Source organism: Bos javanicus, chromosome 2 (genome assembly GCF_032452875.1).
Source record: "Bos javanicus breed banteng chromosome 2, ARS-OSU_banteng_1.0, whole genome shotgun sequence".
NCBI lineage: Eukaryota > Metazoa > Chordata > Mammalia > Artiodactyla > Bovidae > Bos > Bos javanicus.
Genome location: NC_083869.1, coordinates 52098595 through 52115373, shown reverse-complemented (window position 1 = coordinate 52115373; position 16779 = coordinate 52098595). Strand labels below are relative to the sequence as shown.

Here is a 16779-nt window from a genome sequence, read left to right as displayed (position 1 = left end):
CATCTTTTTGGTTTGATTGGGCTAATATTCTTCAATGAGCTGAGTATGACTCACAGCCTGTCCCTTTTTTATTAGTAATTAAACTGAGACACTGAAAGATTATGTAAATTCATAACAGCAGATTAAATATCAAGGCTGTAGTCCACTGAACAACACTGCTATGTTTAAACTGACTTCAATATTGTCCTCAGATAATTTGAATATTTGACCTTATAGGATGGTCCCTAAGAAGTAGGGTAATTAAAAATAACCAATGTAGTTTATTTTCATTTTTTGCTGGAAGTGAGTTTTCACTTTGAATGGAAAATAACTTAAATAATGTGCCTATAACATTTTTTTGTTTTTGCTTAATTGACAAATACTTCTGTAGCATGGTGGTAGCTATTTCTTTTTTGTTTAAAAAAATATTTTGATTTTCTCTTAGCCAAAGTAATTGATGTACATTATAAAAAATGGACATCATTACCCCACTCCAGTACTCTTGCCTGGAAAATTCATGGACGGAGGAGCCTGGTAGGCTACAGTCCATGGGGTCTCGAAGAGTCAGACATGACTGAGCGACTTCACTTTCACTTTTCTCTTTCATGCATTGGAGAAGGAAATGGCAACTCACTCCAGTATTCTTGCCTGGAGAATCCCAGGGATGGGGGAGCCTCGTGGGCTGCCATCTATGGGGTCACACAGAGTCGAACATGACTGAAACAACTTAGCAGCAGCAGCAGCAGTATATACAAAATATATCTGTATATTTTGTGTATCTGTATATACAAAATGTATATCTGTATATGTAAAATATATACAGATTTAGGCTTTTATTTCATGTTAGTGCCCTTTTTTTCAGAAAGATCACTAATTTATGTGCTAATTTGGAAGTATAGAAAACATAAAATGAGGAAAATTAGAAACTGCCCACAATTCCACAATTTAAAAATAGCCATTGTTAATAGTGCACATTTTTCAAGCATTTCTTGTATGTATATTATGTTAAATACACATTAAAAATGTAAACCCAATTGTAATTTTTTAAAAAATATCTTTTGAGGTAAGAATGCATATTGAATATATTTCAGTGTTATTAAATATTCTTTCATAACACTTTTTATCTTGGCTGCACCATTATTTATTTAATTAATCCCCTTTTATTGAGCATTTAGATTATTTCTCATCTTTTAAAGACTATAAGTATGGTTGGGACAAATATTCCATGTAGCTAAATATTTGTTCATAGTCTTTGTACTCTTGATTATTCTCTTAAAACGTATTTCCAGAAGTGGAATTGCCAGTCAAAATATATACAGATTTTAGGCTTTTATTTCATGTTAGTGCCCTTTTCTTCAGAAAGATTGCACTAATTTACATGCTAATTTGGTTGTAGCTTATCACTTTGATATTTTAAAATCTTATGGCTATTTGTCTTATGGCAACCAAACATACTAACTGTGTGATGTTCCAAATTGGTAATAAGAGGGTCAAAATAACTGACTAAATTCTACCATTCCTGATTATTTCAGTTATGTTAAATTTGGCATAATCCTTTCCCCTGTCTGTTCTTGGCTAGTTTTTGCATCTGGATCCGTGTTATGTTTTACTATTCTGCAAGAAGCCTCAAATAAATTGAAGAAAGGGAGCCTGTCATTTGCAGTCTAATATGGTATATTAACTCTCAACTCAAATTCAGGCAAATGTCCATTAATCATTGGCCAATATAAAAAGAAAGAATTGTGATGATATTAACTAGGAAAATGTTCCAGAATAATTCTGAAGCAGACCATGTAACCTGTCCCCAAGAAGCTAACACACAAATAAATCAATGTGCTCACCTTTAAAACTGACAAAGCCTCCAAAGCTCAACCAAGTTTGCTGCTCAGATAACACTGGTAGGAAGAAGGACCAGACATAATTTCATCTTTTAATTTTCTTGTTTCTTCCAAACTTTTTGCTTTTTAATCTGCAAATTTTACTAGGTAAAACGTGGTAGAAATTATGAATTTTTTATATGTCTTAGATTCCAGATTTGTCAAAAACCAAAAATTGACAGTGATATTTTCTTTAATGTCTATTAATCTCTCTGTAAGGCAAGAAGTCTACTCATGAGTCATGCACCAGCAGAGAAACAATTAAAATATCAGCTCTTCCCCCACTTCCACCCCTAAAAATGTTTCTAGCCTCAAAAGGGAACTTAGTTCTTGGCAGTTTTAGCCTAAAATGCTTCTTCAGCTTTTCTTAGTCTTTGGCCATCTCAAAATGCAAGTGAAGAGAAAATTGTCCCATAAGATTAATTTTTGGTGATTGAACTTATATCTTAAAAACTAAGCTGTTTCACTTCCTTAAGAAAAAACAAATTTCTTGAAGATAGGTTTCCATTCCACGTTCGTAATCCCCAAAGTGTCTAATCTTTTCAGTGAAGTTTTTGTTTTGGCTGGGCCGCATGGCTTGTGGGATCCTAGTTCCCTGACCAAGGATGAAACCTGTGCCTCCTGCAGTGGAAGCTTGGAGCCCTAACCACTGGACTGCCAGGAAATTCCCATAAAGTGCCTAAACTTTGATATGTATTTGTGTGGAATGAGAATGTCCTATGTTCGCACAAAGGCAAGACGTTATAACTACTGGTAACACATTGCAGTGGAGAGAATATTTAACTATGCAGAGGTCAAAATACCCAGCTTCGTCTTCAGCCTGTACCAGCCTATGAGCTGTGTCAGCTTTGGCAAGTTGATAAATCTCTCTGAACTTCAGTTTTCATAGTTCTAACATGATGATACAAATAAAATTTCTCCTTATAGAACAGGTTGCTTTAAAGATCAAGAGAAATGAGAAGTAGACTATGGTGTAACCTGACTAGTACATTTCAAGTGAAAATTATTATTAATATTATTTTGAAGACATATGTTAGTGTTTACCTTATTGGAATTCTTATTTCCCATTGTTTAGGTTGAAATGATGGTCTAATATAAGTCAGCCCTCTTTATATGTAGTTTTTATTTTATCTTAAAATTTTGTATTTAGAGATTTTTTTAAAATTGGAAATGACATATGTATTTTTTAACTGTATTTAATTATTTTTCTTTCTTTTAAAATTGAAGGATACTTGCAGAAAAGTGCCCACATCATATGGGAAGAAGCACATGTAAATAGCATCTTAATTTAGGGTCCCCTCACATCCTTTTCAATCTGCTATGCACATTACCTGCCCTAAGGGGACCAGGACCCTAGCTTCAACACTGTTATCCATGATGTCGTGCTGAAATGGAGTAGAATCAGAGTACCTACTAAGCTGTGTGACATAGCAAATTGCTCTGTCTCTTGGCTTCAATTCTTACTTTTAAAGATTGAGGTTGAGCTTTGAAGGTTTTTTTTTTTTTTTTTTTCCATCTTAACATTTAATGATTTTTTTAGAGGACACTCTAGGTTGGTACTATTCTTTGTACCACATCTTCTGTGGTTTGTTAGCTTCACAGAAGCCATGTTCTAAATGAGAGGTGGTCAGTTAACTTTTTCCTCTACCGTGAATGTAAGCAAACCCCTGGCCTTAACACCGTATTACAAACATGGTCCCAGAGGAGTAGGTGAGAGGGAATAATGAACCAAAGAAACCTAGGCAATTCCAACTCTCCTACAACACTGGAAGAATTACCTCAAAGCACTCTCCTCTGCTTGGTGCTTTGGGCGTCATCACATCTCATGAAGAGCAGAAAATTCTCTATAATTTGATTGCTTGGGATCCACCATTAGTTGTGGGATGATTATGGACTTCTGCAGCTTAGCAATGAAAATACTGTTTGGGTAGCAATATTTACTACTTAAGTAAATAGGATTAATTTTTTTCCCCTTTAGTAATGTGTCTAGAAGGAACTATATTTCCATGATTTCTGTCCTCAGAAACTGAGTGAGATGGGGAAGAATGAATTAAAATTACTTCCTATTAAAGTCAAGACAGTAAGCATTACCACCTTCCTCCACAGTCTTGTGACATGTCCTGTCCCATGGGTTGAATCTTCTGTAGCTCTAAGAGTCTCCTAGCATGAGGGATCTATTTCTTTGCTTTTATTTTATAATCTTTTCTGAATGACTTCTTCAAAGGGAAAGATTCATTTTTACAGTAACCAAACAGTTGACTAAATGAGAAGCTACTTTCCAACAGGCTCAGAATCTCACGACGCTATGTCCTTGATGGAAAGTGCACAGGTCTCCAGGGTTGCAAAGAGTCAGACATGACTGAGCATGCATGCATATGCATATGGTACCTACAAACACATTTGCAGTTCATGGTCATGACTGCCCAGGATTGGGGGCACGGGTTCACTATGTATTTTGTGCCACAACTTGATCCAACTTTAGGAAAAGTGGGAGACACATTTCCTCCTGTGGAACTGTTGGCAGCTGTGACTTTCATCCCCTCCTGCAGGGGATACGCACACTGAAGTGAGGATGGGCATTGTCTTCTCTGCAGCCCTGAAGGGTGGGAAGAATACTTTCTGCTTACCTTTGTGAAAATTGCTTAAATAAAATTACACCCCCAACATGCATTTCCCCTGCCTCCTCCAGTGTCAAACAAGAAACCCAACCCCCCAAATCTAAACACCAGACAAGTAGCTTGAAAAATGAAAATAAATTTTCAAATCCAAAAGCTGTGTGCTTCTGTGATTGAAAATCTTTTTCTTAGCGAGTGGGAGTTGCTTTCATCATTGCTGGTCATATGTTTTTGTTTTTCATTTCTGGTAGAGAAGTTTTCTAGGGTATTTTTCAAACTTTCCAGCTTAGCAAAGCGTTGGCTAAAATTGAAAAGAGAACTAGGCATTGGGTCGGAGGCAGCATTAGATTTGTTCTTGGTGGCGGCGGAGGTGGAGGGGGGGCAGGTTGCTGACACAGCGAAAATAAGACAAAACATTTGAAACTTCTGGCTTTGTACTTCTCAAATGCCTCTTTTAGAAATCGCTTAAGTCGTTATTAACATCCACCACCCACCTTCCCTTTTTGGTCCTGACATTGGGTAATAATAGATAATGTTGACATATGTTCCCTGCTGGTCAGAAATACTATACTTCTGTGAAAGGTAACATTTTCAAGCTATGACAAAATGTATTTTACTTGGACAGAACATTAGTTATTGGACTAATCTCAGAATGTGGGCTGTGGGGTAAAAGTTTTAACATTTTAGTTGTGGGAGAAAGTTTGTTGGGAGAGTAAAAGCATCAGTATGGGGTGTGTTTAGCTTTCACCATTTCTAGAGGTATTGGCTTGATGTCAAGCTCTTATGTCCTTAGGAATGTAAAGGAAACATTCCCAGTATGTATGAAGAACAGCTGTCCATGGACACAGCGACTTTTAAAAATGATTAGGCCCAACTTTACTGCAGTATGGATTATGGAATCAAAAAATATTTTTCACTGTGTACCAAAGAATTCTGTTTTACGGGCCAGTTTTAAAGCTTTTAACTGCATGAGACATATGTTGCAGTTCTGTTGTTTGTTCTCCATGTGATGTACTCTGAAATATGTAAAAAGAAAAAAGGAAGGGAGAAAAAAAGCATGCAAATTCTTCTGATCAAATGTGGTCCTCAAAAGTACTTTTGAAACTAATTTAGGGGATGAGTAAGGAAATGCCCCAGCTGGCTTCCATGCTACTGAAGTCTGAACAGCCCTTTGCAAAACTGGAAAAATTGATTTTGTTTTGAAGGCTCACACAGACTTTAGTGTTGTGGAAGTTGGAGAGAGTTTTTATTGAATCTGGTCCTTTGTGTTTTATGACAGTCTGAATGGGTGTTAAGATCCATGAATAAATCTCTTGCCATTTCTGAAATTTCTGATATAAACATGGGCTCCGTCAATTTGTTCTTTGCACAAATGTCTTTCAGAATGTTAACAAACATGGTGCATTGATGGATGGGCTGGCCAATGGGAAAGCAGTCTGCTTTACTTGATAGGACATATTGGTATAATTTTTCTCTTGTTTCTCAATGCTATGGCCATTGAGAAGTAGGGGCTGCTGCGGGGTGAGGTGGTGGTGGCTGAGAATGAGGACTTCATGACAAAGAAGAGTCTGTTCAGTCTGTTGGGAAAGTAGTGTTAATGACCTTCAATTGAAAATCTGGCCAAGACACCATATCAAGGGGATTGTGAGATGGCCCTCAGGAAATAATTTAGTTGTCTTCTATAGTGTCTCAGGTGAATTACTGGGAGGAACATAGGTGGCGAAGACAGGAAGATATTTTTAAAATATTGTTTTCCCATATTCTGTATCAGTTTGTGATTTTTGATTGTCCTTTAAATTCAAATGTTAAGTTGCTAATTCCCTAAAATTAGTTTCCAAATAAATACTGTAATTTAAAACAAGCAAGTTAAAGAAAAGTCTCCATTTTTATGATAAAAATTAGGCCATGCACTATATATAAACAGTTTTGAAGAAAGAATCAGGATTCAGTTTCAGGAAATGTTATGTTCCACAATTAATGGTAGTGAAAAATTGCATATTATATATAAACTTTTCTAATATGTAACTATCATTATAGCTATTATTCTGAGCCTAGTGTTGGGTTTTCATTTTGAAACGCAAGTCCAAATTTTAGGCCTAAATCTTATTCTTCAGATATTTAATGCCCAGACTAGTGCTGTGATGGCTCCTATTTCTTGCATCAACAAGAATTTGTTATGTGGTTACACTGCCAAACAGCATCTAGCTTTACTTAGTTTTTACATAATTGGCCTTCTAGGGTGGTTATCGGGTATGTGGAGCCGTTCTCTAGCCGTAGTCTCTCCTACACACTGGCCTTCATGGAGACTTGGTGAAAGATCTGAGTAGTCATTTTGGTTGAATTTACATTTATGATGAAATCAACGAACTAATGAGGATGCTTCATGGGAGATTTTAATACACTCTGTTATTGGCATTATAAATTGGGCCAATTACTTGATGTGCTTCTCCTTGTGGGCCACATTCTGCCCTCTGGTTCTTACTTGAGATTCCCACTGAAGTAGTAACTACCAAGTGGAAGAATACTAAAAATGTTTGGCCAAATTCTGTTCTAAGTTGCTATCATGTAACTCCCAATGAAGTTAATTATGACTTAGTAAGAACTAGTGCTACAGAGTCTTAAGAGCTTTGGAGCTCTGTGATCTGCTATCCAAGACACCAAGCCAAGAGTCTGCCTTTAAATATCTCATTTTAAGAGGCAAATTGACTCTGTTGAAGGTAAGAAATGGCTATGCCAGTAACTACATATGTAATGGGTTTTAAATAGTAGAATTTAACATCTTTGAACTTCAAGAAGCTTGATCTCCTTTCAGTTCCCTCTTTGAGAGAAAAATCTGTTTTATAGAACCTTTAATTCTCTCTTGCTTTAGAGTCCATTGGTATGAGTTACCTCCTATCCCGTTCACTCAGCATCCCTTAACTGTAATAATATGTAATTTTTATTTCCATTAATTGTAAAACATTTGCTTAACTCATCACTGCTTAGCTATTATTTCCTGGAGCTAAATCATTATCTTCCTTAAATACAGATGTTTATATTATGCATTATTATGCATAATATAATTCTTGTCATAAGAATTCATTAAAACTTTTCAAAATACTTTGGCTCTCATTTAGCATATGCTCAGTTTAGCATTTTGTTATTTTTTTAATGGAAAAAAGGGTCCTGTGACCTATTGGGTTTGTAGGCTTTTGTTATTGTGCAGATAGGGTGGGAGGGGAGACCATTGTCCATGGTTTGGTGTGAGCAGAACACACCACACTTTGGACCATCTACTGGATTGTCACACGTTAAGGTTTGTCAGAAAGTTGACATGTAGAGATGCCTAGCCTTTGGGATCCTCTAGTTTGTACCTGAGACCTTGGTAGCCCAGAGGGTATCTTGAGGTAGTATTAGGAATGAGGCAGCTCAGGGAACATGCTGGATAGTGACTAGTCCTTTGTCCTGTGGGAGCTTAAATTTGAGATTGGATTTACATTAAAAGCCTTTTTAGATTGGAGCCAGGGAACAATCGTCTCATCCTTAGAGTAGTGTGGGTTTGATAAGGACTGATTTTAGCCTCCTTTCAAAATTGTCCATGTTCAAAGCTGTGTTTCTGTATGTTGCTATCAATGCTCTCTGGGCAAAAGGAACATTGAGAATTCAGTTTCAAAATTAGACGCACAAAATATTAGGGCTAGAAGGAACTTCCTTCTTTCCTCCCACTTTATTCTTTCTCTCCATTCTTCTCTTCCATCCTCCCTTAGTTCCTCTGTTTTTCCTTCTCTTTATAAGAATTATTGAACTCCTAGTATTTGGCAGGCATCATAATGACCACTAGGTATAAACAAGGCAAGCCACAGTTCCTGTTCAAGAGAAAGTCACATTCCAGTTGGAGTGATGTTCAAGGAAAGCAACAATTATAGAGGGTATCTTACATATGGGAGCAGTAAGGTAGGATACCCACTGATACCCGCTGAGTAGATTATGATGTACAGCTTTGTAATTAGCATAAAAATAATGTTAAACTATAAAACCAGTGCAATGAAGACGAGCAAAGCTTTTATTTTGCTCCATGTGGTATTTTATTGTTTTCAAAAAAATCAGATGATTTCAAATCAATTTTTTTTCAACTATTTGGTGCCTGTCCTAGTTGGTACCATTAGCACAAGATGGACCCATTAGATCTTCTAGCAATGGAGACTCCTGATCTAGGTTGGGCTTTCATGAAAAGACTTCCAATTGTAGATGAAAGTTAAGTTGAACCTTGAGGAACATGGAGTTCCATTGTGATAGATTTGGTGAGGTGCATTGACTGGAGTAAGAGAGAGTTTAGGCTTTTGGGGATGGTATGTGTTATGGGAAGTAGCTTCTCTATGAAAATGCATTGAGGGAAAAAATTGGTGCCCATGGTTTGGTGTAGGTAGAGAATAGAGTAGAGATTTGTGGGAATTGTTGTTCAGTTGCTCAGTCATGTCTGACTCTTTGCAACCCCATGAAATGCAGCATGCAGGCTTCCCTGTCCTTCACCATCTCCCAGATGCTCAAACTCATGTCCATTGAGTTGGTGATGCCATCCAACCATCTCATCCTCTGTCATCCTCTTTTCCTCCTGCCTTCAATCTTTCCCAGCATCAGGATTTTTTCTAATGAGTTAGCTCTGCCTCGGGTGGCCAAAGTATTGGAGCTTCAGCTTTAGCATCAGACCTTCCAATGGATATTCAGGATTAATTTCCTTTAGGACTGACTGGCTTGATCTCCTTGCAGTCCAAGGGACTCTCAAGAGTCTTCTCCAGCACCACAGTTCAAAAGCATCAATTCTTCGATGCTCAGCCTTCTTTGTGATCCAATTCTCACATCCATACATGACTACTAGAAAGACCATAGCTTTGACTATATGGACTTTTATCAGCAAAGTAATGTCTCTGCTTTTTAATATGCTGTCTAGGTTTGTCATAGCTTTTCTTCCAAGGAGCAAGTGTCTTTTAATTTAATGGCTGCAGTCTCCATCTGCAGTTATTTTGGAGCCCAAGAAAATAAAGTCTGTCACTGTTTCCATTGTTTCCCCATCTATTTGCCAGGAAGTGATAGGATCAGATGCCATGATCTTCATTTTTTGAATGTTGAGTTTTAAGCCAGCTTTTTCACTCTTCTCTTTCACTTTCATTAAGAGGCTCTTTAGTTCCTCTTTGCTTGCTACCATAAGGGTGATGTCATCTGTGTATATGAGGTTATTGATATTTTTCCCAGCAATCTTGATACCAGCTTCTGCTTCATCCAGCCTGGCATTTTGCATGATGTTCTCTGCATATAAGTTAAATAAGCAGGGTGACAATATACAGCCTTGATGTACTCCTTTCCTAATTTGGAACCAGTCTGTTGTTCCATGTCCATTTCTAACTGTTGCTTCTTGACCTGCATACAGATTTCTCAGGAGGCAGGTAAGGTGGTCTGGTATTCCCATCTCTTTCAGAATTTTCCACAGTTTGTTTTGATCTGTGCAGTCAAAGTATTTGGCAGAAGTAGATGTTTTTGTGGAACTCTCTTGCTTTTTCGATGATCTGGAAGTTCACTGTTCACATACTGTTGAAGCCTGGCTTGGAGAATTTTGAGCATTACTTTGCTAGCATGTGAGATGAGTGCAATTGTGCAGAAGTTGGAACATTCTTTGGCATTGTCTTTCTTTGGGATTGGAATGAAAACTGACCTTTTCCAGTCCTGTGGCCACTGCTAAGTTTTCCAAATTTGCTGGCATATTGAGTGCAGCACTTTCAGAGCATTATCTTTTAGGATTTGAAATAGCTCAGCTAGAATTCCATCACCTCCACTAGCTTTGTTCATAGTGATGCTTCCTAAGGCCCACTTGACTTTGCATTCCAGGATGTCTGACTCTAGGTGAGTGATCACACGATCATGGTTATCTGGGTCATGAAGATCTTTTTTGTATAGTTCTTCTGTGTATTCTTGCCACCTCTTCTTAATATCTTCTGATTCTGTTAGGGCCATACCATTTCTGTCCTTTATTGTGCCCATTTGTGCATGAAATGTTCCTTTGGTATCTCTAATTTCTTGATGAGATCTCTAGTTTTTCCCATTCTATTGTTTTCCTGTATTTCTTTGCATTGATCATGGAGGAAGGCTTTATTATCTCTCCTTACTATTCTTTGGAACTCTGCATTCTGATGGGTATATCTTTCCTTTTCTCCTTTGCCTTTCACTTCTCTTCTTTCCTCAGCTTTTTGTAAGACCTCCTCAGACAACCATTTTGTCTTTTTTCATTTCTTTTTCTTGTGGATGGTCTTGATCCCTGCCTCCTGTATGATGTCACGAACCTCTACCCATAGTTCTTCAGGTACAGGGAACTATATAAATATCTTGCCATAACCTATAATGGAAGAGAATCTGTGTGTGTGTGTGTGTGTGTGTGTGTGTGTGTATAGCTGAGGCACTTTGCTATGCACATTAAACTAACACAACTTTAAGTCAAATATACTTCAGTTTTCTGTTCTCTGTCTATTCATCTTCCTTTCTCCTCTGACCCTAGCACTGATCATGTTACTGTTTCCTTAGTTTTGTCCACACTGTTTCTATAGTTTTGCCTTTTCCAGAGTGTCATATGCCTGGAATCACATAATATGTAGCCTCTTCACCTTGACTTATTTCACTTAGTCATATGTATTTAAGGTTCCTCCACGGGGTCGCTAAGAGTCGGACATGACTGAGTGACTTCACTTTAATGCATTGGAGAAGGAAATGGCAACCCACTCCAGTGTTCTTGCCTGGAGAATCCCAGGGACGGGGGAGCCCAGTGGGCTGCCATCTATGGGGTCGCACAGAGTCGGACATGACTGAAGCAACTTAGCAGCAGCAGCAGCCATGTCTTTCAGGATTTAGTAACTTGTTTCATTTTGGCATTAAGTAACACTGTATTTGGGCTTCCCAGGTGGCGCTAGTGGTTAAGAACCTGCTTGGCAATGCAGGAGGTGTTAGAGACTCTGGCTTGATTCCTGAGTTTGAAAGATCCGCTGAAGGAGGAAGGGCACAGCAACCCCTCCCCTATTCTTACCTGGAGAATCCCATGGACAGAGGAGCCTGGCGGGCTAAGATCCAGAGGGTCACAAAGAGTTGTACAGGACTGAAGTGACTTAGCACAGCAAAGCACAATACTTTATTATCCAGATGTACCACAGTTTATTTATCTATTTATCTACTGAAGGACATCTTGGATGCTTCCAAATTTGGCATTCATGACATCAGATGCTCTAAATATGTTTGTGTGGATTTTTGTGTGGATATAACTTTTCAACTCATTTGGGTAAATAGCAAGGGGTGCAGCTGCTGGAACAGTTTTTTTCCCCTTGTGTTTTATAATCCTTTGCAACCATCTTCTCCACAAACATCCCTATACCGCCCATCTTGCTCAGGGAGGTCTATTTTATTCTATCATTGTTTCATCTTTTCCCTCCTCATCCAGGGCCTTACTCCTATCCAAGGCAGTTAATGGTCTCTACTAGCTTCCAGTCCACCTAAGAAGGATTCCACACTGAATACTTTTTTTATCCTTTATTCTCCATCCACTTTTTACCCTGGGTCCTATTCTCTGTCATTCCAGATCTTTGTTCAGGAACAGACAAATAAATTCCTCTTAATGAGTTGATGGCTGGTATTGTTATTCCCACAAATTATGATATTTACATTTTTTGAAAGTATATCGAATGTATTTGAATGTATATTGAATGTACATTTTTTTGAATGTATATTGAATATATATTTGAATGTCATAATTTTTGAAACAATTCTAGATAGGGTGGGAAGGTTGGAGTGGATATTCAGACCATCTGGCCTATCAGCAGTAAAGATGTTTTGGGGTTTGGAGGTCTTTACAGACTGCTGAAATCCCATTTTATGATTGATTGTTTCCTCTGTCTTGAATAAGAACTACACCTGTGAATTTTCATCCTTCTGCCACTACTAAGACTTTGCTAAGCCTCAGGAAAATAATACACTTATTTTACCTCAGTTAATCTTTCGGCAAAATGGGAATGGCTGTAGACTTGCTGCCTAGGAATTGAATGTAGTTTGATTCTTTTATTTTCCTTTTTATTTGGCACATGGAAGATGGAAAGTGCTAAGTACTCTGAACTGAAGTATGAGATTTAAAGTACAAAATATGACTGCATAATAATAGATCAGATTTTTCAAGAAATCCCTGTGGGGAAGTTAAACTTCCATTTATACAGTGAAAGTAATATTTATCTTGCCCCTTAATGTTATTTTGTAAAATCTACCTTAAAATAATACAAATCAGCAGAGCTTTCCTCCTTAGGAAGAACTTTTTAAAGGGAGTGAAAACATAGTTGTAACATTACTTTTTGTGTGGCATGTGAAAAGAAAATCCTGGAAACACATGTTTATTTTTTTCAGTTCCTGACCACTGTGTTTGGAAAAACTGCCAAGTGTGACTTAAAACTTGCAAATACAGTAACTTGCTTTGAAATTTGGACCCATAATGTCTTGGGTTATGTTTTGTAGAAGAGAATTGTTATGTTAACTTTGACTTCTTCTGATCACATAGCTTCCCTGAAATCAGTCACATGCAGATTAACAGAACAGATTCCAGTGAATGAAAACACAGAATATAACTGACAGTACTCAATATACAAATACCGAGTGTGGGACATTATCAGTTCTCCAAAGAAGTGCTTTTTATGCTTTTATACAAGCGCTTAAGAACAGACTTTTAAAAAGGCCATTGAAAACTTGCCAAACTTTCTTTGTATTTTGAAAGCCCACATCAAGAAGGGGTCGTAAATAGTTGTTGAATATAGGAAAAAGGAAACTATTAGCATTGTTTTCTTTTAAAGATAAAAAGACAGTCAAGGAAAAGCTTCATAATCTTTGAAATATGAATATGTTGTTTAATCAGTTTGAAACAAATGACAACTTGAAATTTATGCATCTGTATAAATAGACAAAATAGCTCATTACCTGTTAATTAAAAAAGAAATTGGCTGTTTTATTCAGGGCATACTTCATGATAACCAGTTCTACTTTATGTCATTTGACAAGTCTTGGACAGAGTGAGATAGACATTAGTTTTGAATTTTCAAAGCTAAAAAATTATGTATATTTTATAATCTAGCTTTGAAAAAACTATAGTCAAAATACATATAAATACATCTGTCTTTGTTTTTTAAAATACAGTAGCTGAATTTTCTTTTGCAGAGATGCAATATACAAATATATTTATTTGTGTGCATGTGTGTAAATAATATTTAAGAAGTATCTGGAGCTTTGGAAGTAATATTTTTAAAGTATAATGTGACATACAATATTATGTTAGTTTCAGGTGTACAACAGAGTGATTTACATACATTAGAAAATGATCACCAAAATGTCTATTTGCCATTTGTCATGATACAAGGTTAATACAATGTTATTGACTGTATTTCCCGTGCTGTACATTGCAACGCAATGAGATATTTATTTTATAACTGGAAAACTGCACCTCTTGATGTCTCTCACCTATCTTGCCCAATCCCTAACCTCTTCCTCCCCTCTGGCAACTACCACTCTGTTCACTGTATCTATGAGTCTAGTTTTGTTTTGTTTGTTGTTTTGTCTTTTAGATTATATGTATAAGTGAAATCATATGGTATTTGACTTTGTCTGACTAATTTAATTGGACGTAATACCCTCAGTATCTGCACATGTTGTCACAAATGGCACGAGCTCGTAACTTTTTTATGGCTAATATTCCATATTATATACATATATACATGTATACATATACCATAATTTCTTTATCCATCATCCTTCTATGGATACTTAGGTTGTTTCCCCTTGGCTACTGTAAATAATACTGCCAATGTATCTTTTCAAATTAATGTTTTTGTTTTCTTTGGATGAATAAATATATAGAAGTGGAATTTCTGGATTGTATGATTGCTCTAGTTTTAATTTCTTGAGGAATTCCCCTACTGTTTTCCATAATGACTGCACCAATTTACATTCCCAACAGTGCACAAGTGTTTGTTTTCTTTACATCATGTCAACACTTGTTATTTCTTGTCTTTTTGATAATAGCCATTCTGACAGGTATGAATTGATATCTCTTTCTCATTTTGATTTACATTTCTCTGATTAGTAATAATGAACACCTTTTCATGTGTCTGTTGATCATCTTTATGTCTTCTTTGAAAAAATGTCTATTCACATCCTCTGCTGTTGCTGCTGTTGCTAAGCTGCTTCAGTCGTGTCCGACTCTGTGCGACCCCATAGACGGCAGCCCACCAGGCTCCTCTGTCCCTGGGATTCTCCAGGAAAGAACACTGGAGTGGGTTGACACTTCCTTCTGCAATGCATGAGAGTGAAAAGTGAAAGTGAAGTCGCTCAGTTGTGTCCGACTCTTAGTGACCCCATGGACTGCAGCCTACCAGGCTCCTCCATCCATGGGATTTTCCAGGCAAGAATACTGGAGTGGGATGCCATTGCCTTCTCTGATTCAGATCCTCTACCCATTTTTAAATTGGATTAGTAATATTTTTTGCTATTGATTTTAGTGAGTATTTATACATTTTGGTGGAGAAGGCAATGGCACCCCACTCCAGTACTCTTGCCTGGAAAATCCCATGGACGGAGGAGCCTGGTAGGCTGCAGTCCATGGGATCGCTAAGGGTAGGAAACGACTGAGCGACTTCCCTTTCACTTTTCACTTTCATGCATTGGAGAAGGAAATGGCAACCCACTCCAGTGTTCTTGCCTGGAGAATCCTAGGGACGGGGAAGCCTGGTGGGCTTCCGTCTATGGGGTCGCACAGAGTCGGACACGACTGAAGCGACTTAGCAGCATACATTTTGGATATCAACCTCTTATTGAATATATGATTTGCAAATATTTTCTCTCACTCAGTAGGTTGCCTTTTGATTTTCTTGATGGTTTGCTGTATAGAATCTTTTTAGTTTGATATAGTCCCACTTGCTTATTTTTGTTTTGTTGATTTTGCTTTTGGAGTCAAACCCAAAAAATCATCACCAACACCTATGTCAAGGAGCTTACCACTTATGTTTTTTCCTAGAAATCTTGATTTCAGTTCTTGTATTTAACTCTTTAACCTATTTTAAGTTAATTTTTGTATCTGGTATAACGTAGTGATCCACTTTGACTTTTTTGCATGTAACTGTGCAGTTCTCCCAACACTACTGAAGAAACTGTCTTTGCCCATTGTATATTCCTGTCTTCTCTGTCATAAATTAATTGATCATATAGTCATAAATTTATTTCTGGACTCTCTATTCTGTTCCATTAATCTATGTGTCTGTTTTTGTTCCAGTGTCATACTGTTTTGATTACTGTAGCTTTGTAGTATAATCACAGAAAATATTTCATTTTTACAGAAGAGGAAAGAAGAGAGTTTAGGATGGAGGTGGATATTCATTTTCTCTCATTTTTCTTCCTCCCCAAGTTCCTGCTACCTTTAATAAGCAACAAATAAACATAAATTCATTTTAAAATTACAGCTTCTGTCGTCTCTTGAAAGAAATTAGAATGAGGAGGCTGAACTGTCTCTTTGTATTATTGGCATCTATGATGGAAGGAGGGATTTGCTGATTGTTAATATGGCAAGTCCAAAATCCAGTAGTCTGCATATCTCTGGTGGGGTAGATATGTTGAGCTTAACTTCACACATGCTATTGAAAGTTTTAAATGCATATGGGTTATCTAGGCATGTCATAAAAATACTGATCCCAGCTCAGTAGGTCTAGGGTGGGGCCAGTTTTTGCATTTCTAAGAAGCTTCCAGAAGCTTATGCTGCTGGTCCATAGATCAGATTTAGTAGCAAGTTGCTTAAACTGTCTTGCATCCTTTCCCTAGAGCTGCTCCCTGCTGGTATATCATGTTCACCTTCTTTTCCTCTGCATGGGAAAGATTGATGATTTCTCAGGTGTTCTGCCTGTCATAAGCAAATTAGCTTAATTCAAGGATTGGTAGTAGGGAAGATTGAAAGTTCCCACCTTTCCTTGGAAAGAAGCGACATTTTGCAAGCATTTTACTAGGAATAAAGTGCAAATATTAGAGCTCTTCTGTCCTCCTATCCCATTTTTCAGATGGTTCAGAACTGGAAGGGAAGAGGATTTTCTCATGATCAAACTAGTAGTATATTTTTCAAGAATTGTTTTATGTGTCCTCAGTAGTTATATTCTAGAGGGGAGAAACAAATAGTAAACAAATAAATAAATATATACAATAAATTATATGGGGGTTTCAATTTTTTTGGTAGGGTGGTCAGGCAAAAGTCTAACCGAACAGGGGCAGCTGAAGATTAAGTA

The 16779-nt window shown here is 37.2% G+C and overlaps 1 long non-coding RNA gene across 1 annotated transcript in view; it reads left to right on the top strand.

Moving 5' to 3' along the window:
• Positions 1-9388: 9388 nt before the first annotated feature.
• LOC133260318 (uncharacterized) overlaps positions 9389-16779 on the top strand; it is a 367758-nt gene continuing 360367 nt past the window's right edge. The window contains exon 1 of the long non-coding RNA XR_009740752.1: positions 9389-9891. This is a non-coding gene — a long non-coding RNA (uncharacterized LOC133260318). The remainder of the gene's footprint in view (positions 9892-16779) is intronic.